Source organism: Tenrec ecaudatus, chromosome 4 (assembly GCF_050624435.1).
Source record: "Tenrec ecaudatus isolate mTenEca1 chromosome 4, mTenEca1.hap1, whole genome shotgun sequence".
Classification (NCBI taxonomy): domain Eukaryota; kingdom Metazoa; phylum Chordata; class Mammalia; order Afrosoricida; family Tenrecidae; genus Tenrec; species Tenrec ecaudatus.
The window spans coordinates 140,596,224-140,622,483 of NC_134533.1; the positions used below are offsets into that span (position 1 = coordinate 140,596,224).

The 26,260-nt window shown below is 43.1% G+C and overlaps 1 non-coding gene and 1 pseudogene across 1 annotated transcript; both read right to left on the reverse strand.

The window, feature by feature from the left end:
- Nucleotides 1-200: 200 nt before the first annotated feature.
- Nucleotides 201-26,260, reverse strand: part of LOC142446060 (NADH dehydrogenase [ubiquinone] 1 beta subcomplex subunit 10 pseudogene) — a 111,247-nt pseudogene continuing 85,187 nt past the window's right edge.
- LOC142447479 (U6 spliceosomal RNA) lies at nucleotides 2,254-2,360 on the reverse strand. The gene has a single exon (XR_012784178.1). It is a non-coding gene; the product is annotated as a U6 spliceosomal RNA (small nuclear RNA).

Below are 26,260 nucleotides of genomic sequence, written 5' to 3' on the forward strand. Positions count from 1 at the left end.
GCAAAAATGTGTTTCATAGGATTCTTTTAGAAGCAGATCACCAGACCTTTCAGCCCTGTGCATGACCTGCCTGAATACCACGGTTGTTTATGAAAGGTGTCTTTAATAAAGCTGGAGACAATTTGGGAAAAAAAATTCAGGGAGTCAGAACTTTTATTTCAGGACAGTCGTCAAAGTAGGTCTACAAAGGATTCACTTCCTCAGGCTGCAGCTGCCTCCTTGGCTGCTGCCTTGGCTGCCTTCTGCTCAGCCAGCGTCCTCTGCTTCTGCTTGACCAGGCACTTGCCAGCTGAGTAGTGAGCTCCCAGGTCTTGGTAGCTGTCTTGGTAGGCTTTGGACACCTGAGCAAACTGCTCCAACTCCCGGGCACAGTTCTGCATACAGCTCTCGCCCTCCCGCTGCTGGCAGGTCTTCATCCTCTCTGGCATGACGGTAGCAATCTCCTGGTCGAATTGTAGTCGCTCCGCCACTGCATCGCGGCTGCGAACATGCACAGGACCTCCTTTTCCTGGCACACGGCGGAGCTGCAGGTGGTAGTAGCAGGTCTTGTTGTTGGCGTGCTGCTGCTCACGAGGGTCACGGGCCGGTCCACAGGGAGTTCGAAGGCCTTGGTCACGTAGGTGATGGGGTTGGGCAGCGAGGTGTGCGGGGAGGGTGCCGGCGTGCGGCGTGGGAACTTGAATCTCCAGTCTTTCAGTCAGCAGTCAAGTGCTTTACCCATATGCCCCACTCAGGGACCCAAGAACATACGGAAAGCTATGCTATTGAAGAAGGGGAACAGGGGCGTCGTAAACTGAATATGCATACACACAATTTCTGAATGGAATATTTAATTGTGGCTCTGAAAAAATAGAAGTGATTCAACTAAAGACCGAATTAGTCATCAAAAACACTACATAAAAAAAAATCCACTTACTATATAAAAGCAACAATTGCAAAGCGAAACACCATGGGAAGAGGAAGCTGCATGGAAGATAAAAATACGGGAAGCCAAAGTGTACAAAATTAAGCAGTGGTTGTAGAAGGAGAAATAGGACAAACTTAGAAGACGCGATAGTGCGAAGGGAAGGAGGGAAGAGCTGTGAGTTAAAGCAAGACATACACTTTCAAATAGAAAAGGCACATCGACTGCCAGGCAGAAATCAGGAAAAAAGATATAAAATATCTGGACTCTGAGGAGAAAGTGATTCGCTAAAGGCTCCAGACAGAGAGGGCAGGTTAATTCCAAGGCAAGGTCATCTGTCTGGCAAGGATGCCTCACTTGTAGCGCTAAGAAGGAGAAGGCGGTGGAACAATGCATTTTTAGTTGTTGGAGAGAAAAGCACTATTCAAGAATCCTACACTAACCGATATGGTGTTCAAATGAGGAGATAACTATCGTGTTCATCACACGCTTCTGTTCTGGTAGGAAATGTTATGAAACAGGTTAAAAGGAGTTAGGAAGAGTCAAAGGACTGATAGACTGGTGCTGAGGGCAGCGTTGGAGGTGTCATTCGAGTGGAAAGTTGAATGTGAGAGCGAGGAAACCTTGCATTCTTACAGAAGAGCAGTCTGAGAGGAACGAACACAGCCTTTGAGGAGGAAGTGAGCTCGATGCTCAGCTTGTGCAGGAGGAAGCGCCTGTCTGGGCAGAAGGAACTAGCATAGGAGAGGAGGAAGATGCAGGCAAGGAGGCAGTGTCTTAAAGGTCACTACCAACTCTTGAAATCCAAGCTTGCCTCTTATTCCAGGCCATACAAATGGACCACATTTCCTAGCTTTCCAAGAAATTGGATGTGAGCATGAGACTTCCAGCCAGAGCGCTGTTGGCAGAAATCCCATTCAGCCCTGCCCTGGGAAACCCACCCATATGCATTCCTCTCTGCTCTCTGCCCCGCCTTTTGCTGTTTGGAACGGAGAAACCATAGGAACAGAGCTAGGAAAAGTTATACTATACTAGAATCTAAGCATATTGCCAAGATCTCTCCCATGGGAGATAGAATTCTAGTCCTGACCTCCCGGTCGGGGCTGGAGAGCTACTTCCCCAAGTCAGCCAACACGATGGAGCACAGGAGTTTCATCCACCACCGAGTGTGGGTAGCACAGGACTGGGCAATATTTCCTTCTGCGGTGCCTGATGCATGGAGGGACCATGCATCACAGTGGACCGAACAGCTAGCAACAACAAACAGGACCCTTAACTCCAATATAACAAGAGATCAAATGGTAACTTTTTTTAAAGATTGTTTTATTGGGTGCTCTTCCAACTCTTATAAAAACATGGAACGCTTCATGAATTTGAATGTCATTCTTGCTCAGGGGCCATGCTAATCTTCTCTGTGTCATTCCAATTTTAGTTTATGTGCTGCCGAAACGAACACGAGTTTTAACTTTTTATAGCTTGGTATTTCCCATTTTTGTTCCCCTTTCTCTCAGAGATTGAGAGATGTTGTTAAAGAGACAGGACATAGTGTGACATTTAACAATAAAAGAAGTGAACTAATACTCCAAAGAGTGCCAATAAAACCGAGAGATTGGATGGAGAAAGATGGAGGCAACAGAGAAGTGAAAACATTCTAAGAGCTTCTTCTTTTTGGAGTGGAGTATATGACTCAAATTGAATAAAAATCTCCTCTTAGGATGTGAGCGATATAATTATTACTTTAAATGCAATGTATTTATAAAGAAAAATAAACTTATATTCTTCAAAATGTATGCGCCCACTTAAAAGATATAAACATGTAGAAAAACTTCCCAATAACCAGGGGATATAAAAACTCAATCAATGCAGGTAAAAAAGGATGGGAAATGGAATGAATGAAAACGCACATCACACAGATCAGGAGCAAATCACATAACAGTACAGAAACACAAAACAAGATCTTTTATTTCATTTCGTGTGATTGTGCTTAAGATTCCTATTAACAATTATGAAAAAATCATGAAAAAAATCATTGAACAGTCATATGAAAATTAAAGGCTTAAGACAATCCTTTAAAGTATTTATTTGGTAATTTTTTTATGAGGGTATAGTTTTAAATATGTACAGTCTATTGAACATCAATTTTACTTTAATCAAGCTGTGGCAAAATAATAATGATGAACATTTAGTGAGAAAACTCTAATCCTATGCCATACACTTGTGTCTAAATGTGACAATTAAAAATTGAAAAGAGGAAGATTCAAAAATCCAAACCAAACCCAACCCTGACTTATAGGGTATCTGAGACTGTCAATCTCTACAGAAGCAGACAGCTTCATATTTCAGCCAAGGGGGACTGAAGGGTTTGAACTTCCAACCTTGCAGTTGGCAGCCCACCAGCTAACCCACAGGCACCAGCAGAGATGCTTCAAAAAGGGGGGATAGGAAACATATATCAGACACTGGCAAAACAAATAGATGAAGAAAGCAAGATTATTTATAGCATATAAATGAAATTTGGAGACTAAATTTGTTGCAGAGCAATACAGGTTTTTGTAATGATAAAAGGTAAAATACACAAAGGCATTCAATGAGTCAAAATACTTTACTACACTGGTACATAGCTCCAAAACACAAAAAAAGCAACAACTTCTAGAAACCCAAGAGAGAGTCAAATATATAATATTAAGAAGACATTCTAATATACCTCAATATAGTTCTCCAGGTCCAGGTTAGATTTAGTAGATGAATATAGAGTAAAATTTAGAAAACTCAAATAAAAATTACAAGCTTGCCTTAAGGCATACCTCATATGATATATAACTTTATACTTAATAAAGAGCAAATACACATTCTTTTAAGCACCTCTCGAACTTTTACCAGGTGTTAGGGCACACATTAAATGTTATTTCCAAAACAAAGAGAAATAGTGGAACAAAAATGGAAAATATCAAGAAAAATTTAATGCAAGGCAAAACACTAAAAGTATGCAGCGTAGCAGTGGGGAGCAGAACAGGGAGGTCCCGAGAGAGTATGAAGGATAGACTTTGGGGCCAGGGTGTGACACCCCATAGGACTCGACTGAAGGACACTCCTGGATGTCAACAAACAGACCTTGAACTATTTGTTTTGTCATTGGTTTTGTTGTTGTTGTTGTCATTTTGTTTTCTTTAGTCACTTTGTTTTGCTATGTCTTGGGATTTTATGTGCATTCTATTATCTCTGCAGGTCTATCTAGATAAGATAGGCTAGATGAACAGTCTGGAGGAGAAAACAATGGGACTGACAGTTCCGGGGGACATGGGAGAGGGGTAGATGGGGGAAAGGAGGTGATGTTGACCAACCCAGGGACAAGGAAACAACAAGTGATCCAAAATCAGTGGTGATGAGGGTGTAAGAGGACTGGTAGGGATTGATCAAGGGCAATGTAACCAAGAGAAATTACTGAAACCCAAATGAAGGCTGAGCATGATAGTGGAACAAGAGGAAAGTAAAAGGAAATAGAGGAAAGAACTAGGAGGCAAAGGGCATTTATAGAGGTCTATATTATATACAGGATGTATATATGTAAATATATTTATATATGATGATGGGGAAATAGATCTACGTGTATATATTTACAGGTTTAGTATAAATGTAGCAGATGGACATTGGTCCTCCACTCAAGTCCTCCCTTAATGCAAGAACACTTTGTTCTATTAAATTGATATTCCATGATGCTCACCTTCCTGACATGATCACTGAAGACAAATGTGTGCGTAAGCAAATATGGTGAAGAATGCTGATGGACGTGTCGAAGGGATCAGGTATCAGGCATCAAATAACAAAAAATCGTATCATTGTGTGCCCACCTCCCTGATATGATTGCTGAAGACAAAAAATGTGTTCATAAGCTAATGTGGTGAAGAAAGCTGATGGTGCCTGGCTATCAAAAGAGATAGCATCTAGGGTCTTAAAGGCTAGAAAGTAAACAAGCAGCCATCTCGCTCAGAAGCAACAAAGCCCACATGGAAAAAGCACACCAGCCTGTGTGATCACGTGGTGTCAAAGGGATCAGGTATCAGGCATCAAAGAACAAAAAATCATATCATTGTGAAAGAGGGGGAGTGCAGATTGGGGTCCTAAAGCCCATCTGTAGGCAACTGGACATTGCCTTATAGAAGGGTTGTGGGGAGGAGACCCAGTTAGGTTGCAGTGTAGCAATGATGAAACAGACAACTTTCGTCTAGTTCTTAAATGCTTCCTCCATCACCACTATCATGATCCCAATTCTGCCTTACAAATCCAGCTACACCAGAGAATGTATACTGTACAGATAGGAAACTGGAAACGCAGGGAATCTATGACAGATGATCCCTTTAAGACTAGTGGTGAGAGTGTCGACACTGGGAAGGTGGAGGGAAGGTGGGGTAGAAAGGATCTATATAGGATTATAAGGATCTGCATATAACCTCCTCCCCGAGGGATGGACAACAGAAAAGTGGATGAAGGGAGAAATTTGACAGTGTAAGATATGATAAAATAATAATTTATAAATTATCAAGGGTTCATGAGGGAAGGCAGAATGGGGAGGGAGGGGGGAAATGAGGAGCTGATATTCAGGTCTCAAGTAGAAACAAATGTTTTGAGAATGATGAGGGCAACAAATGTACAAATGTGCTTGACATACAATGGATATATATATATATATATATATATATATATATATATATGGATTGTGATAAGAGTTGTACAAGCCCCTGATAAAATGATTTAAAAGAAAAACAAAAAACAAAAATGCATCCACTTGGAAATTCTGAAAAGTCTCTTTCAGATAATCTGAGAATTAAAGAAGAAACCAAAACTGAAACCAATCAGGAAAAAAATGAGAATAGTACATATCAAAGTTTAAGAGAATCTGTCAGAATAATATTTAGGGTTTTTTAGTCTCATGTTTATTAGAAAGAAAAAATTTGGTTATTAGGAAACAAATATGGTTTCAAATGATAAGCTAAGTATCTAATTAATAAAGGATAATAAAAGAATAAAATTTAATGATATAGAAGGTGATTTAAAAAAATAATTTAACTAAAAGAAAACAAAAGAAACAAAACCAAAGCAAAAGAAAACAGAAAGAAAGCCCAGCAACCATAAATAATGCAGCAAAAAAGTTTATTCCTGGGAAATAATTTAAAACAATGAGAAGACTATCCCTCTGACAAGAGAAAAGACAATATGCTAGGAATTGCAAAAGAGACAAATTTTACAGACATCAAAATTAAAAAAAGAAATTTAAGGCATTATACCATGTCCAGCTTTGAAAATCTATATGCAAAGGATAGTTTTCTAAGAAAGAGGAATTTTCAAAATTGACTCCAAAAGGAATAGAAAACTCAAATAGACATTCAGAAAGTCAAGAAATCAAAGGTAGATCCTAAAAAAGAATGAGTTGGAATTAACTTCAGAGTAGAGTCCCTAGTTTTCACCCTTGCTCTGTCTCTCATTGGTTGTGTAATGCTAGTACCATGTAACTAGGTTAGTACTATGGTCAGAGTTACTAAGTACAAACACTAAGCATTTAGCTAAATTTTAGTTCAGATAAACGGCAAATCATTTTGCACTGTAAATATTCCCATGCAATATTTCACATAGGTTTCCCTGCCCCCCTAACTGATTTATTCTTCAACTTATACTAATGGTACAAACACAAACACACATCAGAAGCAATTCTAACTGTTCATCCTGTTGGGTCCTCCCATTTCAGAAAACCCCAACATTTACTGCCCTCGTGCCCAGGCACACTCACGGTGACTCCATAGGGCAGCATAGAACTGTCCCTGTGAGGTGCTAAACCTGTAACTCTTTGTGGAAATAGAAAGCTGTGTCTTTCCCCTTAGGAGTGGCTGTTGGCTTCAAACTGCTGACCTTGAAGATCCCAGCTGAACACATGATAACTACACCAGCAGAGCACATTTTATTTCAGAAAGACAAAAACACTGTCTTTTCACCTAGAAGCCCATACCTACCCTTAGAGGGCTCCCAGTTAAACCCATGTTTGAGTCTCGGGCACTCCTAATTTGGAGTTTGCTCACTTTAAAATCAGCACCATGTGACCGTGTCCAGGTGACTTTATTGTTTTTGGTCTGCCTGTTATACAGCGAGGCATTTAAAGGAGATAATAAACTCATGGAAGGATTTCTCATCACACCACAGGTGTCGTGTGATAATGGAGATGGAGATTGGAGTGAGGCTGTCTCAAGCCAAGAAAGATCTGGGGGTACAAGAAGCTGGAAAAGACAAGAAAGAAACTTGCTCTGGAATCTTCTGTGAGAGTCAGGCCCCACCAACACCCTGAATCTGGACCATTGGCCTCCAGAATGGTGAGCCCACCTTTCTATTGTTTTCAGCCACCTGGTTTGTGGTCATTTGTTTCTGCCGCCAGAAGAAACGAACCCAGGTTTCTTTGCACACTGACACACTCTGGTGATATTCAAAGCCTTGCGTGATTTTGCGTACATGTGTTGTTTCTTTTAGTTCATGTTTATGTGTGCTGTTAGGTGGTGAGAAAGCTCTGCCTGGTCTCTCTTCCCAAGCTCTGTTAGAGAGGTCTGTGCCTCTGGTCGTAGCATGTCCCTTGAGACCAGCATGAAGAAAATATCCTGGACCCGGCCATGCCCCTCCAACTACCGGATTGTCTAAGCGTTTGCTTTGGTATCACTAAACCACATGATGAAATCAACCTCCCTGGTGTCCCTGACTTCTTCCCTTGTCTTCCATCTTCGGGATTCTGCATGTTGATGGCAGAAAGAATCTCTTTGTTTTTGTTGAAAGAAGGAAAGCAATGTGTGTTGAATCCTCCAAGTTCCAGCTCTCGGGTAAGTCCCTCCCACACATTTCCTCATGCCATTCTCTAACAGGATGATGGTGATGGCACTTTTACAAGTGCCGCATCACAGGTCCAGAGGGAGTCAATGTCTCTCCCAAGGTTATACAACAAGCAAGTAGAAGGGCTAGGATTTCCATTCAAGGCCTTTGACTCTAAGTTTAATATGTTTTTCTCTTCTCTACATTGACTGCCAACTTGTAAAAAAGTTTAGTTAAAAATGAATGTGAATGTTTTAAGATTTTGTTAAGAGTACTTGAATCTGAACAAAATCTGTTTCCTTTCATTCTCCTGATCTGAAAGATAGCCTCTCGTCCTTCTCCTTCCTGCTCTTGTTATGAATGTTGGGTTTTTTGCTCTGCCTATTGAATGCTAAGGTCAGCCAGGCCCAGGAGTATGCACTTGAGCTAGGGAAAAGTAAGGTTCCCAGTAACTCTTTGCTGCTGCTGTGCTACAGCTCCTGGAATACAAAGCTAGCCCTGTGGGCAAAGTCTTGTCCTCTCTGAAATCACAGAGCCTCGGTGAGTGGTATGCGTGCATAGCCTTGTCCTCTTCCTGTAACCAAAGGTCCACTGGATGCCTTCATAGTTGCTAGATCTTGAGCTGTCTCTCTCCTTTTCTCATCTCTCTCTCTCTCTCTCTCTCTCTCTCTTTCTCTCTCTCTCTCTCACACACACACACACACACACACACACACACCTATATACATACATACATACATACATACATAGCCAAAGAAGAAGACAAACAGTAAGTTGAAGCGGAGGCTGCACCTGTATCCTTGGGAAGAGAAGCAGTACCTCGGCCACTTGTTGCTTACCAGCAAGAGTGAAGAATGACTGGTGCGGCCAGGGGAGGTCTCCCCGAGTACAGAGGGTAGCCAAGTGTGATAGTTAGGGCATTTTGTGCCAACCTGGCACCCAGAAGAATATACAGGTGGAGTTTAACCTGTCAATCAGGTCGCAGCTTGATGACCTCTGGAGGTGTGGCCCAGGTAAATGACTCTCTGGAGGCCAGCCCCTCTCTCTTTCTCTCTAGGGTTCATGGTGGTTAGACCAATGTGCTGCCTGATCCAGTTGCCCTGACTCACCATGTTTGCTGTGATACCCATGGACCGAGCCAGCTGGGTGGCCACACTGGACTGTGTCGCTGTGCCATGCTCTTCCCTGTCATGGCGCCACCTTGCCATGTCTGTGACCTGTGGGCCTCCTCTACTCATCTTGTCACCACTCCAGAAGCTGGACCTCCCGCCAGCCACTGCACAGTGCTACTTGCCTCTGCTACACCTCACCACTCCATCTTCCTCCTCTCTGCTCCTTGGCTTTGGGTTAGTGACAACGTAGATTAACTGTCCCCCAAAAGTGAGTTGGACTGAGATCTATGTACTGCTGTGTAGACTGATTTGCTGTTATATTGTTTTTCACTAAGTAAACTTATACACACATATGCGCACATAATCATACATGTCCTGGTTTTGCTTCTCTAGAGAATCCTACCTAACACACCAAGGGATCCTGGAGAGGTCAAGGAGGTATGCGTAGGCCTGGTGTGTTTTTCACTTGTGGGTGCGAAAATGCTGAGAAGCATTGGGTAGGGATATTGGGATCTGCTCTCTCCAGTCCCATGGCTGGACACTTCTAACACTAGGGTTCACTGTCACTCATTGAGTTTTCAAAGCCTGAGTCAGGGTATTTTAAAATTTTTTGTTTGTTTCATTTTAATAACTTAAGAATATTAGCATAGCATTCTGAAATACCATGCTGACCACCCAGGTACAGAGCTGCCACACCATCTGTGGTCATCTCCATCACTGTGCTGCTGTTCAGAGCCAAGAAGAACAGAGCGCAGTCCAATCCTACGCATAAATATAATGTTTGTGCAGAGTGAAGGCCATAATGTTTGTGCAGAGTGAAGGCCAGATAGTCACAGCACTTGGTATGAATTGAAGTTTAAGTTCTTTAGTTTCCTGAATAGAGAAAAGATTGTTGAATCATCACATAGCACAAGGCAAAAAGCATCTGAAATTATGTTGTACCGGCACATCATCCACCACATTAAATTAATGACAATCTGATGTTATTGATTTTGTTTGTATTCTATTTGGTGCTTCCTTATGACTGTAAATGTAAAATGTGGATCCAGTTTTGTTTATACACATTTAAGAAATAGACTAACCTTGAAGTCCAGACTTTTACTCTCATTGATAACAGAGTAGATAGTTTCAAACTATCTCATTCATCAATAAGACTAAAAGAGCTGAATAACACTTTTTAAAAGCAATTGTGTGATGGCATTAGAGAATAATCAGAGCATTCAAGATGCAAACGGCCAAAATCCCAGAGGGAAAGAAAGAAAGAAAGAAAGAGCTCTATGGTAAACCCCATGCTCAACATTGCTTCTTCCCCTTGAGCCATTTATCACTTCCTGCAAGAAGCAAGAGGTCAAAGAGAAGCAGTGGTCTGAAGCCTTCAACTAGCTCACTGATACAGGCAGAAAAGCATTGGCATTCAGGCTACAAAGAATCCCGGGTGTCAGACCCAAGATTCTGGAGAAAACGAAGAAAACAAGAGAGGTAAAGCTGACTCCACCTGCAGTTTCCCCTTGAGTCATTGCGTGCTTTCCAAGCTACATGCTGGATGAGACCTACAGACGCCAAGCCACAAAAAGTGGAAATATAGGCTTAGAATCTTGTATCCTCACATAAGGGGCCTGACCTTGTCTAACTTCACGAGGGGAGATAGACTCACCCACCGTCAGCATTCATCCAAAGCTGACTCGTTTGAGGTGAAGGTCTACCTTTCCAACTGTTTGGCCATCCTGATACCAGAAATTCCTCCCACAGTACTCTCTACGTCTCTACTGAGTGCTGGACCTCATCACAATGGCCCCAAGGAACTCAAAGACATCACTCATGATCATGGGGTTAATCGGGGATCAAAAACCAATCAGGACGTAGTTCTCAGGTCACGACAGCTTCTCCTCAACCTTGCTCACAGGCAGGCAGGTCTCTGACCTTTAGTCGCTTGGTCATGTGGCTCATTGACCTCTGCTCTGCCCTGCCCTCGAAAATATTACAAAATACTTTCGCTCCACCAGTAAATGTCCAAAGGGATCCCACTCTCCCAGCAAGCCCAAAGGCACTAAATTTTTTCAACCCTGAAACCTTGTTCTTTGCTAGTCAGCCGGCCACATAGCTAGTTCCTGGTGAGGGAATGCTTCCAGAACTTCGTCAGCTTGTTGAAACATTTTGATTACTATCCCATCAAATCCTGAAGCCTTATTTTTGGCTAACACTTTTATGTAGCTGGAATTTCCTCCTTCAGTTCCATCGGTTCTTGTTCATATGCTCCCTCCTGAAATACTCAACTTGTTCTTTTTGGTACGGGGATTCTGAGTATTCGCTCCACCTTCTGTTGATGCTTCCTGCATCGTTCAATATTTTACTCATAGAATCCTTCACTATTCCAGCTCAAGGCTTGAACCTTTCTTGAGTTCTTCCAGTTTAGGGCATACTGAATGTGTTCTTCTCTTTGGGCTTTGCACATCTAAGTCTTTGCCCATTTCATTATCATTGTTGGCTTTGTCTTCTCCAGCTACCCCTTTAAATATTCTATCTCGAAAATTTCTATCCTCTTTGAAAATTTCCATTTATCTCTTTGACGTCATAATTTCTTCAATTTGCCTTCGCTTCTCTACAATTAAAAGCAGGCTTCAGAATCTCTTCTGACATCCACTTTCATCTTTCTTTCTTTGCTTGGATGTTTGCATGTTTTTTGCTAAAAATCATCCAATAGTTGCAGCAGCACATTCACAGGGGACTTCCAGAGGCTCAGGCTGAATTCAGAAGATGACATGCAACAAGGGACACCGTAGCTGAAGTCAGATCTTGATGTCAGAATCTTGGCTGAAAGAGAGTGCCAGAAAGATGTGTACTTGTGCTTTATTGACTATATCAAGGCATTCAACTGTGTGGATCATACCTATGGATAACCTTGAGAAGAATGGGAATTCCAAAATTCCTTATTGCGCACACGGGGAATTTGTACGTGGGTCAAGAGGTAGCTGTGAGAATACAACAAAGGACTATTGCACAGTGTAAATCAGGAAAGGTATGCATATTTGTTTGTATCCTCTCACCAGACTTATTCAATCTGTGTGCTGAGTAAATAATCAGAGAAAATGGATTATATGAGAAAGAATGTGGCATCAACATTGGCGAAGACTTATTAACAACCTCCAATATGCCGATGACACGTTGCTTGCGGAAAGTGCAGAAGACTTGAAATACTTGTTGACAACGATCAAGGACTGAACTCTTCAGAATGGATACAAATCAATGTGAAGAAGATAATCCTTACAACTGAACCAATAAGTAATGTCATGCTAAATGGAGACAAGATTGAAGTTGTCCAGGATTTCGTCTTGCTTGAACCCACTATCAATGCTCACAGAGCAGTAGTCAAGAGACCAAGTGACCTTGCATTGGGTACATCTACTGCACTCTTTAAAGTGCTGAAAAGCAAGAATGTTACTTTCAAAACTGACCTAAACCAATGCGTTTTTAATTGCTTTTATAGACATGTGAAACTGGATATTGAATGAGGAAGACCGATAATAATTGATGCATTTGAAGTATGATGCTGGCAAAGACTATTGAAAGTATTATGGGCAGCCAAACAGAAAACAAGTCTGTCTTGGAGAAAGTACAGCCAGAATGATGAGGCATAGTGTCATGTACTTTGGCTATGTTGTCTAACGAGACCACACTCTGGAGAAGAACATCCTGATTCATCCAGTCGAGGGGCAGTGGAGAAGGGGAAGGCCCTTGACAAGGTGGATCGACACCGTCGCTACAGAAATGGATTCACACATAAGAACAATTCTGAGGATGGCGCAGGACCAGCCGGTGTTTGACTCCGGGCTTTGGAACTGTTTCGATGGCAGCTCACAGGAACAACAGACCAGGAGACCCACCTGCTACTGATCTCCTGGTTCAGCTGTTGTTTTTCTTTGTCACCGCTTCCTGTCATCTTGAGCCATCTCCGCGGCGACAGCTTTCCCCCTCTGTCTCCTGGTAGGAGTGTCTCAGCACAGGGATCCTGGGTCCAAAATATTCCCTCTCTTCCCGGCTCTTCTTTCTTGATCACAAGGAGCGCAGAAACACAAGTCGTCCATTTCGAAAACCCTTGGAGGTCACCAGTCTAAGGCACACTCGCCCCAAGGACCCTTCTTCAAACTGCGGGTAAAGGGGAAATCCAGCTGTGGTCTGGTGGCAACTACTTTCCCAACGAGTATAAACTTCTACCCTCTTCCCCCAAGTGATCTTTTCTCGTCAGACCCCTGTGGATACTCAGTTCTGTCCTACTCACCAGGTCAGAGAGAGGACTCATTTGAATGCTTATATAAAAATAAGGAGAACAACTGTATTTTTACACAAAGAACGTGTACCTCACACTGTGTGGTATACCACACAATCCCATGCATAGTGCTTCGTAAGTGTGCTACGCCAATGTGCTTCTGCATGCCAATGATTTCTATTTTGTTTTTTTCTGTCCCAGGGATTTAATGCTAAGTCCTCATCTTGGTGCCTTGTTGACACAGAGGTGTAGTTCCCAGAAGGAGGACCTCCTCAGCCCACCCTACAAAGGGGTCCCTCTGCCGGCAGGATTCCTTTCCTGGCTTCAAACTGCTTTCTCCAACGCAGGCAGAAATCACCTTTTCCACCCCGGGAGCCACCCTCCTATGTGAAGCCGTTCTCCTTTCAGGCGGGGCACGTGTCTGCACACTTCCCATCTTGCTGGTCGCTGGGGACTCCGTGAAGGTAGCAGCTCACGTGGGCCGCTTGGTGCAAACATTGTCAGCGCCCTAGCTCCACGTTGGCTAATTTGTCCCTTCCTCCTTTCTTATTTTGTTCTCCACTCGCCCGCCTCATGAAGCATGCACATACGCACAGTAACTTACCAAAGGAGCAGGAATCCCGGAAAAGGACAGTTTTACTTTATGTGTCCTTTTGGTCTATGGTAATGTTTTATTGTGTTTTCCAGTTCCCGCTCCTTTCCTGCCGGTGTCCTCTTCCTGTCCGATGCCACCCTCCGGAGAACACACATTTCCCTCGGGCAAAATCAGCAGGCCCATAGAGCCCACCCAAATAAGGGTCTCTCTTTCTCACTCTGTGCACCAACCAGCCCAGGTTCACTGCCATAGCAACAGATGTCAGAACCCACACCCAAGCCACACCTGAGCTTTTGTCTCTTTTATCTTTCTCTGTGTGTCAACCTATTGTCTCTTGAGTCTCTCTGTCTGTTTCCTCATAAAATATCTTTCCAGGTAACCTATTAATTCTGATGACCCCTCTTACAATAAATTTCCCAATTATTTTTACAAACTTATTGATCTATCAAGACAGTAGTTAATTTTTACTCTAATTACTTTTATTTTATTCTCTCCCCACATAAAACTTCCCCCCACTTGTCCATCTCTCGCCCCTTTCCCCATTATATGTTTTATGGCTTCTATTAGGCCTCTTCTACATCAATATACTGAACAACATGGTCAAGCAGCTCATACACCACTAAAGTCTACAGAGTTCTGCAACGCGCCAATTAAAAACAAATAATTCCATTAAAATGCGGGAAAAGGACAGGAATAGACAATTCAGAGGGAAGACCCTCCAATGCCTAGCAAGCCTGTGGGGAAAGAATCACAATCACCATTCAGCAGATGCAAATCAACACAATGATGAGACATCACCTTACATCCACAACATTAGCCCACTTAATCAAAAAACAAACAAAAAACAGAGAACAACAGACAGTGGGGGGATAAGAACTCTTAAAGACTGCTGGTGGGCTTGTAAATATGCACAACCACTGTAGAAAGCGATGTGCTACGTAAAACAAGTAGGAATAGCAATAGCATACTATCCAGCAGTATCTTTGCTGGGCATATACCCCCAAAGAAATAAGAGACGGTACACAAACAAAGCTATGCTGTGTCGTGCTCACATGGTGCTGGCTCTCAGAAAGATCAGCATCTGCGGTCTTCAAGCAGTCATCTAGGTGAGGCATCAACTGAGTCCACATGAAAGACACATGCCAGCCAGTGCGATCCAAGGATTGTAAGTATTAAAACCCAAACCCAGATAAGGGACCATGACCAGAACTTAAATTGTGAACACTTGGTTTACAGAAAGCTATGAATGACAGCAAAGCCCAGGATCCATTTGCAGGGTCCACACCTGGATTGAGTCTCTGGTGACTCCCCTTGGACATAGTCCAAGAATGTGAATGGCCATACTATCAGACAGAGATCACTGCACTGTCAGCTATCATTCCATCTCCCTTTTGACCCATTTTATAGTTGTTTCAGTTTTCAATATTTTCTGCTTTCTTTTTCATTGAAATTTTTCTATTTTGACTAGTCATTGTTGTTGGTTTCTGTTTGTACATTTGCTTCTTGTTTGTGTTTTGTATGCATTTCTGTATGTGAAAAAGTCCAGATAGGTAAATCTACAGAGACAGTAACTGGAATAATAATCGCCCAGGGGCATGGCAGTGAGGATAGGGTAAAGGGGAGCTAACCACAATGATCAGGAGAAGAAATGTTCTGAAAGCAGTTGTGGAGATGACTGCACAGGTCCTCTGAATGTGATCGAAGGATTAAATTGTGAGATATATGCAGTCTATGTCAATAACATTATTAAAAACATTTCCCTAATAAGCTCTGATTAGTGCCCTATATCCTTCAAGCAGATGTGTTAAGGCAATCACCATAACTTTCCAAGCGAATCTTTCTGCCTTCAATTTAACTGGCCCAACGGATCACTTTAGAAACCATAATTTTAATTGAATTTTTTTCGTTCTTTCTTTAAGTCATCTGAAAGATACTAAGTGTTACTTTTTGTGATGAGACAAATATATGACTGATAGAACTGGTCTGTAAGTGCACTGATTACAGAGCCATGTTTAAATGTGTTTTGCTTGGAATAAGCATGTACGTGAATGAACGGGAAATCTAGTAGCAATAATCTTTCACTTACCCGCATAGGTCTGTGTGCATAGTTTATATGGGCTGGCTATTTGCAATATATATATATATATATATATATATATATATATATATATATATATATATATATATATATATATTGAAACTCTTTTGTGGTTGTCAGATGATACAACTTGAAGCTAAGGAGAAGACAAGGCTTTTATCTCATCAATACCGAATCTTAGTGGTCCTCACATTCCTGTTCTTCCAGCCCTGCTACATACTGATTTCCACAGCAAAGCCACAAGCTTTCTGGGAATCTGCTCAAAGGGAGCAATTTTAGAAATAGCTGAAATAGTAATGATCCTGTGTTAGTCCAAGTTGACTAGAGAAACAAATCCGGAGGCACTCATCTAGGTGTAAGAGAGAGCTTTACATTAAAGAGCAATTGTGTATCAAGAAAACATCCTAGCTCAGTCAAGGTCAAGTCCTTAAGTCCGATATTAGCCCGTATGTCCAATACTAGTTCATAAATTCCTCTTTAGAGGAACACAGACATGCAATGACACCCAATGCAGGAAGATCACAGGGCAGTGGGTAGATTCAGTGATGGTGGAAGCATCTCAGCACTGGTGTGGGTCTCCATGTGGCTCCTCCAGCACCAGGTCTCTGGTTCTATCAGTGTGTTTCCATGTGGCTTGCCAATGTGAAGCAGAGTGTGTACCCCGCCTTCAGGGAAGAAGACAGGAGTTTCCAGAATCCTCAGGAGAAGGCCAGGCTCACACAGAAACCGCATTGGCTCTGACCTGATTAACAGGCTAGACTCCACCCCTTCACTCAAGTTGACAGATTTATATAACTGCCACAATTGCTAATACATAAACTCTACTGAACTTTATATACTTTATACTTCAAAAAGTTCATGAAAAATGCATATTCTAGAAAAACCATGAATACATTTGAAAAATGTTTTGCAAAATAAACTCATATTAACTTACTATAATATGTCTCAATAGGATCTAGTTTGAGGAACTAAGCAGGAGAAGATATCAGTTTGAAAAGAATCCTTACCTGAGTAACATGAATTTTGCTAGAATTAAAGTAAGCAATGATGGGTGTATAACTCCTCAAGTGGGATGAATCACAAAACTGTGAGTGAAGGGATACATCAGACAGTGTAAGATATGAAAAAAAAATATATATATACAATATATGGTATTTTTAATTAAGCCTTCATGAGGATGGTGGGGTGGGGGAGGGAGGAAATAAAGAGGAGCTGATACCAAGAGCTCAAGTAGAAAGAAAATGTTTTGAAAATGATGATGGCAGCATCTGTACAAGTTCGCTTGATATAATTGATTTATGGATCATTATAAGATCTGTAATAATAAAAAAGGAAGAATGAACATCAAATGCATAGCAAAATTTGGGTGGAAGACTTGTGAAGCCACTGATGCTTTGTGAAAAAGTGTTTGGGGACCATGCCCCAAAGAAGTCAAGTGGTGGAAGTGGCCAAGTGAAAGAAAGCATGGACTGGTCTAAAGCAGAGGTCACAGCAATAGTTTGGGGGATGCTCCAGGCGTTTTGCTGGTGGACTTTCTGGAGGGTCAAGAATGATAGCAGTTGCGTATAAGAAAAGTGCTTTCAGAAAGTTATTCAAAGCATTAGCCAATCAAAGTCAGGGAAGCTGAACCAGTGACCCCTTCTCCACCATGTCAACGCTCTTGCTCAGTCTCTCATCACACAAGGGCCATTTGGTGAGCATTTCAATGAGAGAAAACTAGGCATCTGTTACAGTATTGACTTGGCTCTTTCCAATTTCTTTTTGTTTCCTGAAATTTAAAAAAAAATCTTTAAAGGGCACCAATTTTCTTCATTTTGTAATATAAATAATGCAACATGATTATATTGTCAAGACCCAGTTCCTGAGAGAGAGATTAAATGACTGGTATTAAGACCTATAAAAATGTCTTAAAGTTTATGGAGCTTACGTTTGGGGCAAAGGTGCATATTTTGAATTTTTTGCATTTTAATTCCATTTTCCACCAACTTTTGTCCCTTGGAGGGTGGCTGCTTTGTAATCTATACAATAAGCCCCTCCACAGTGAGTGCCGTCGGTGCTGTGGAGTCGACTCTGGCTCACAGCAACCTCATGTGACCCAGGCAAACAATTCCATAAGGTTTTCTTCTCTGTATTCTTTTTTTAAAAATCATTTTATTAGGGGCTCATACAATTCTTTGCACAATCCATACATGCATCAATTGTGTCAAGCACATTCGTACATATGTTGCCATCATCATTCTCAAAACACCTGCTTTCTACTTGAGTCCTTGATACCAGCTCATTTTTCCCCTCCCTCCCCCCTCCCCACGGAACCCTTGATAATTTATAAATTATTATTTTATTATATCTTACACCATCCGACGTCTCCCTCACCCACTTCTCCACTGTCCGTCCCCCAGGGAGGAGGTTATATGTAGACCTTATCATCTGTTCCCCCTTTCATGGGAGCAGAATGCCTGGTCTTTTCTCCCAAGGAGTTTCTAGGTAGATTTGAACCCTTAACCGCTACACCACCAGGGCTCCTCCAGGTGAGTGTTAGCATCTTCATTTTGCAAATATGCAACCAGGAATCTGAGCACCAAGCCTAAGATCACATAGCTAAATGCTGCTGGCACTAAGACTCAGATAAATACAATGGACCACAAATTTTTCCTTCTCTTTTAATGCACTTTTTTTTGTTCAAATCACTTAATTGGTCTGAGCACAATCCGTTCCTGCTCATCTGGTGATGGCTTCTACTCCAATTGCAAATGACATGTCTGGGGTGAAAAACATTAAAAAAAAAACCCACAATTTCTCATCTAAAGCGTGTTCATCAAAACTAACACAACAGCAACAAAATTAAAACCTTGTAAAAAGCAGAATAAATCAAAGCTGAATGCCATGTTAACACCAGGATATTGTCAGTCAAAGAATCCATTTCGACCCTTTGAGAAGGCTCTCTGTTCAAGAGCATGCCTCCTGTCTGGGTAGCATGTGTGCCAAGCCATCTCCCTGGTGTGGAAGTACCAGGGCTCCCCTGAGACCAGTAAACCAAATGTTTTTGTGCCAGAAATCTCCTTCCAAGGAACACAGGCCCTCTGGTCCTCTGATTACACTTGGTGGTACGAGATAAAGTAAAAAGAAAGCTTCGTAATGATGCTGCACGGCTTACTGTGCCGCCATAGGAATGAAAAACTCACCGCGGCCTAATTCATGACAAGACAGCCAGCAACAGCCCAATTTCATCCCCAGGTAGAGACATTATTAACTGGTGACCCAACCAGGAGCCAGGCAGCTGTGAAATAATGTTTCAGTTAAAAAGCAAAAAGCCAAAAAAGGAAGAAAAGGGAGAAGAAGAAAAAAACCTCCCGGGAACATACTGCTGATAAAAGGTTTACACTCAGTTTAACAAATTTTATAGTAATGGCGCTTTAAACATGTGTTTCTCATGAACGGGTTTGTGATACCAAATGCAAATAAAGAAATTAATGCGTTTGAAATTGCACACAGCCTACCTCCGCCCCAGAGGTGACGGCGTTAGCACCATTGCCCACCCTCATCCGGCCCGATGTGTGGATTTACCACGTGACTCTCCCAGCAGGCTTCGCCCATTTTCATTTTGGCAACCAACGTTGAGTGAGCTCGGTTCCTGCGGAAGGTTTGTTTGACTGGAGGCAACACTCGAGAATCTTCTAACCAAAAGCATTCTAAAGATCTGGACCTTGTGGCCATCCAAGGAACAAGAGAAACTGAGGGAAGTACCAGAACTACCAGGCTGACCTCAGAATGCTTGACCCGGAATAAATACGAAAAGGGGAAGAGCGGCCAGTTTTCTATAGGGGAAATGGAGATGAGATTTTAATTCAAATAAACAGCAAGAGTTCTGAACTTAATGAGACTCTGCTCAAGTGAGACCCAGGGCACGCTGAGTGCACCCTTCAGGGTGCTGTCTCTTCGACTTTCTCTTCCCAGTAGACTCCAACCAAAGCCAACCAGCCGCCATGATGTCCACTCAGACACGTGTCAGACTTTCAATGGCTGATTTTCCAGAACTAGAACACCAGGTTTTTCTTCTGAGTTTCCAAACTTTCAGTTAGCAATTGAGCACATTCACCTTTTACCTCACCTAGGGACTCCTCTGTAGACTCCAGACTCCAAAGGAAATGTTCAGTTTAAGTACCAATTATAACTCAGACTGTTAGGTTATGTGCCTGAGCAAGCTCAGTTTGCCTCATGCTCAGGCCTCAGCTGCTGGCTGGTGGGGAAGGAGGGAAGGTAGAGCAATCTGAGAATTCCCATCAGGACCGAGGTAACTCCATGATGTGAAAGAAGAGGAAATAGTGGCATTAGGTAGGATCATCAACTCATCATGGCTTGCCTAGCACTTTCCCAGTCATATCATTAGAAACCCACATCCCAGGCAATGAACTCACATATCACAGAGAAGCAGAAAGTGGCAGCTGAGGAGCCATTCTACAATTAACCAAGTCAGGGAAGGCGGTGACACAAAGTTCAGGGGCGAGAGAGCCTCCTCTGAGACAGTGTTCACAATACTCATTGAGGATTTCCAGATCAAAAGGCCAAGGTCTTGGCATTGAACATCTGGAGAGAAAATGCAGGCAGTTCTGGATCACTGGGACCCAGAGATGGGAACAGGCAGAGACTGGAAGAGGATGAGGCCAGGCTGGCACACTGATGCGCCTAAACTCCTTAGGGGACTTTGGGGAATGGTGATCAGAACCTACTGTGGGTTTCCACAGACTCTGAGGGCAAGCCAAAAAAATGTTGCTACAAGTGTTTCAGTTCATACGTGCATAGATTTATCCCAAATAAAACATGTTTAGACATGTGTGTTAGACCCAGTTGACTAGAGAAACAAATCCAGTTATGCTCATGTATATATAAGAGAGTGTTAAATCCAAGAGTAATTGTATATTAAGAAAACACCCCGACCCAGTCCAGGTCAATCCATCAGTCTGATATTAGCCCATAAGTCCAATACTGGTTCTTCAATTCCTCTTCGGACTCATGCGGAACACGCAGTGATGAAAAATATAAGGTCACAGGCCAGCGGGTGTAAAGTCTTGTGGACCCAAAAGCAGTTGAAGCATCGCAAGGCTGGTGCGGGTCTCCATGTGGCTCCTCCAGCTCTCCAAGTGAGCCACTGGCAGGATGGTGAAGCAGACAGTGTGTGGATGGCCTTCAGGGAGAAAGAGAGGAAGTTCCTAGAATCCTCATGAGAAGGCCACGCCCACAAGGAGGCTGTGACCTGATTGACAGGCTAGGGTCCACCCCTACACTTTTTTATCAATTTGACATGAAATTATGTAACTACCACAACATGTCTCTGTAATCAGGGGATGGCTGAATATTCTCTTAGTAATGTATTTGTCTTGATCTCCTTTATGTGCCTTCCAAAACCAAAAAAACAAAAAAAAAGTTTAATAAAAACAGTGGCTTCCTATCATGGAGGTGTGCAGTCAATGATATGATTTTTTTTCTTCTTTGATGCCTGGTAACTGATCCCTTCGGGACCACTCGATCACACAGGCTGGTGTGTTCTTCCATGTGGACTTTGTTGCTTCTGAGCTAGATGGCCACTTGTTTATCTTCAAGCCTTTAAAACCCCAGTCACTATCTCTTTTGATAGCCGGCACCATCAGCTTTCTTCACCACATTTACTTGTTCACCCACTTTGGCTCCAGCAGTTGTATCGGGAGAGTGAGCATCATAGAGTTCCAATTTAATAAAAGAAAGTATTCATGCATTGAGGGAGTGTTTGAGTAGAGGCCCAAGGTCCTTCTACCATCTTAATACTTAACCTATAAATATAGACATTGACTGCACACCTCCATGATAGGATCGCTGAAGACAAACGGGTGCATAAGCAAATGTGGTGAAGAAAGCTGATGGTGCCCGGCTATCAAAAGAGACAGCATCTGGGGTCTTAAAGGCTTGAAGGTGAACAAGCGGCCATCTAGCTCAGAAGCAAAAAAGCCCACATGGAAGAAGCACACCAGCCTGTGCCATCATGAGGTGCCAAAGGTACCAGGTATAAGGCATCATGCAAAAAAAAAAGATATATGTGTGTATGTATGTGTATATGTATATATATATATGTATATATATATATATATACCATATTAAATGAAGGGGGAAGTGCAGAGTGGAGACCCAAGGCCCAAGTGTCAGCCAATGGAGATCCCCTCATAGAGGGGTTTAGGAGAGGAGATGGGTTAATTAGGGTGCGAGGTAGTACCGATGAAGAACACAGCTTTCCCCCAGATCCTGAATGCTTCCTCCCCCCAACTACCATGATCCGAATTCTACCTTGCAGGGCTGGATAGGGCAGAGGCTGTACACTGGTACATATGAGGGCTGGAGGCACAGGGAATCCAGGGTGGATGATACCTTCAGGACCAAGGGTGTGAGGGGTGATGCTGGGAGAGTGTAGGGTGAGTGGGTTGGAAAGGGGGAACTGATTACAAGGATCCACATGTGACCTCTTCCCTGGGAGAGGGACAGCAGAGAAGGGGGGGAAGGGAGACTCCGGATAGGGCAAGATATGACAAAATAACGATGTATAAATTACCAAGGGCACATGAGGGAGGTGGGAGAGGGGAAGGAGGGGGAAAAAAAAGAGGACCTGATGCAAAGGGCTTAAGTGGAGAGCAAATGCTTTGAGAATGATTGGGACAGGGAATGTATGGATGTACTTTATACAATTGATGTATGTATATGTATGGATTGTGATAAGAGTTGTATGAGTCCCTAATAAAATGTAAAAAAAGAAAAGAGAAGAAAAAAATGATTAGGGCAAAGAATGTACAGATGTGCTTTATACAATTGATGTATGTATATGTATGAACTGTAATAAGAGTTGTATGAGCCCCAATAAATTGTTAAAAAAAACAAACAAACAGCGGCTTTCAAAGAGATCTGATAGGCTAGTTACATTCAAGACAGAGATCAACTTAGAAGGCTATGCTGATTGTTCTTTGGGATTCCAAAGGAGTGATCTTGATAACTTTCCTCAAAGGACACAGGATGATCACGGCAGCTCATTAGGGGGGAAACGAATACAATTGAAAACTGTAATGCTGAGAAACAGACTAGGAAAGTCGTCCTAGGCATTTTTTCTATCATTCTCATTCTTTGAGGATAGCCAGGGTTGTCCTATGACTATTTCTCTGGGAAATATTCCCTCACCTACTCTACAGGCTTGAGCATCCCCTTTCCAACTCCTTTGTGATCCCCAAGCTGAATGAACATGGAAAAGGAACAGGATTTGAGTCTTTTGAGGATGCCCAAACTGGGTTTCAGGGTGGTACAAGTCAAAGAACACAGAATTACCTGGGGAAGGGCTAGAAAGACACACCATCTTCAGAAGTCCAATGTTTCCCCAAGGAAGGCGATACCTCCCCTTGGGGACACTGGGCCAATCCAGTGGGCCTGCAAAAGCAGACACTTATACTTCATCCTGGACCCTGGAGTTCAAATGTTTTCAACTGCCACAGGGTGCAAGGTAAATTTTCTGTTTTATGAAATGGAAGATGGTAGGTCAAATACTTTAGGGAACCTAAGCAATAGACCTAGACAGAGTATATGTCAAGAAACGACTATATTTTGATATTTATATTTAATAACATTGTCTACAATTTTGTGGCAATGCTTTTTTACTTACCTTCGCATGTGTGGACTCTCCCAAGTGAGCTTATGTCTCCTACCTATATATGGGCTGGACTCAATCACGAGCCTTCTTGGTCATAATGAGGAGACTTACTGCTTACGTGGATTAAGTGTTGGGATGCTCACTGAAAGGTCAGGGGTTGGAACTCACAAGTCATGGGAGAAAGATGAGGAAGTCTGCTTCCACAGGGACAGATAGCCTTGGGAACCCAATGGGAATCTCCTCTGCCCCAGTGAGCAGAATAGACTCCATGGTCATGCGGTGGATGGAGATGACTTGGTCTATTAGGACAACCATTCCTGGTTACAGTTCTATTTGAATGACCCCCAAATCCACATAACATGCCTCCTCAACAGAGTTCTGTCTTAACAAAACACAAGCAGTCTAGTGTGTCCTTATTATGTAAGTAGGATTTCACAGCCCCGGGCAGAATAAGACTTGAAGAAAGGAACAGGTGATTCATCTAATAGATCAAACCATGGGTTTATACATCATTCACTCCCAATAGAAGTCATAATATAAAATATTCAGCTGAAAGGCAAAATTTTCTTTTAAAAAAACATTTGACTCCGCAAGATAGCATGCCGACATGATTTGGGTTGATTCAGCATCATAGCGACTGTCTGTGTGTGTGTAATAGGGAGAGAAGGAGAGAGAGAAAGAGCACTGAACTGGCCTGCCGAGGGTTTTCAGTGGCAGATGTTTCAGAGTGGGATCACCAGCCCTTTCTTCCAAGGCACTCGGGGTGAACGTGCACCATCCACTTTGGGGTCAGCAGCTGACCACATTAACCATTCAAACCTCCCAGGGGATTCAAAAGACTCATGGGACTATGAAAAGTAAATATTTTTGATGAACATTTTGAGGTCCCCTCATATATAAGGAATAAATGTTATCATTGTTAGGGATCAAGAGGAAATTAGGTCCGACCTTCCTATTACCCTCTGGCCCCTCAGGTTGTGACACACAGAGGACATCCTAAGAGAGCCCAGCCAGAAAAGGGCCTGAGGATGGGTTTGAGCAAAGCTCAGACAGGTTCCCAGTAACCCAGCCCAAGGCATAACATCAAGTCCCCAGAACAAACTGGACTGAAGAGGACTCTTTCCACCACCAGCCTCCCCCACCGGGAGGCCCTGAAAAGCTGAATGGAGAGAGCAGTGGTTTGGATATGGCTTCCCAGAGGCAGACCTTCCCTGGAAGGTCCCAGCTGAGTAGATACTTTCAGATGCCAGTGGTCCTCGACACTGGAGACAAGCCAATACAAAAGCCAGACGGAATCTGCAAGGTTGATTCACATGGCTGTCTAGTCAGGGCACCGCACCATAACTCCACCTAGCTGCACCAGCAAACATCCTCCTAAAGCCAAAGGGGTACATTAGTCTTTGCACAAGCATGTCATCTGCTCATCAAACCCATCCCTACTCAGCACAGAGAGCACCTTCTAGGGTAACTTGCTGTTTGCGCATAGTACACTTCCTGGTCACACGGGGTCTTCTGGATGTGAACGACTCCGGGTCCTTGGGAAGATGGAGCTAGAAGGTGATAGAGAGGGAAAGACTCTTCTCTGTGGACACAAAAGGCATGTAGGAGAAAGTTTTATCTTAACTCTACCCAGGTTTTGCCCATTTGCCTAACTTGGACTGAACAATCAGCCTACGGTCGGTCAGGGTACTTCTGTCCTCTCAGTGAGGAGACCAGCTTGGGTGTCCTCCCTCACAGCTGGTGGCCAGGCTTCTCATAACTACCCAGGGCCCTGTGGGATGGGCAGCTCAGCTGTTATCCCCCAGAAGTCTCTGAAATGGTCAGAGTGGGGCATGAAGTAAAATCACACCAGTGGCCAAATATTCACCCCAGCTGCATTTCCCATCTCAAGTTACAAGCCACACTGACCAATATAGCTCACTCCAGGAAGTTGTTCCACGAACGCCACATGGAAGCATAAAAATATCGCCTTTCGCACCATGCCAGCCACTTAAAAATGCCCTGCATTTGAGCTCTATGGCTCTTCTCCGCTATTAATTGCTATGTGAGGATTCAAAGTTCAACACTGGAGGGTCTTTATTTCTGCAGATTAAACTTCAAAGAAATGGTAGCACTCCCCTCCCCAGACTTGCATTTCACCGAGTCTCAGCCTGAAGAGCACCCCAAGGTGGAGTCTGGGTGTCCCCTGTAGGAGCAGCTGCTCTCTAAATTTTGTCTGCCTGGATGGGTGTGGCTCCCAAAGCTTCACGGAGGTGAGGACTTATCTAATCCCCAGTCCCCTGTGTGTCCTGCTTCCAAGAGAGTAAAGAGTCAACAGGGCACACAAGACTATCACAGCAGCAGCTCCTCCAAATGCACCGCCCCCCCCCCCACCAGTGTGTTCTCTGCACCTTTGTTGCTGCGGCCAGCCATGGAGGTAGCAGATGCCAAGTGACATCTGGGGAGAGATGGTGGTGGATGGGGGTGGATGACAAATGCCTTGCCTCCACCATGTTTATGTGGCTGCTTTATGGTGGTGCGGTCAGTTGGATTCGGACTCAGAGTGACTCCATGTAACAGAGTAGGGCTGCCCCATAGGATTCCTTGACTGTGAGGTGCCCAGCGGCATGTCACCAGGTCTTTTTTTCCCACAGAACAGCTGGGTGGCTTTGAACTGGCAACCTTTCAGTTAGCAACTGGGGGTTCAATCATTGTACAACCCAAGCTTCACCTATGTCTATTAAAAACATAATTTTAAAAACCCAGTGAATTTCCGTGCCCTTTTTGAGTCAGGTTCCTGGTCCCTGTGGATTG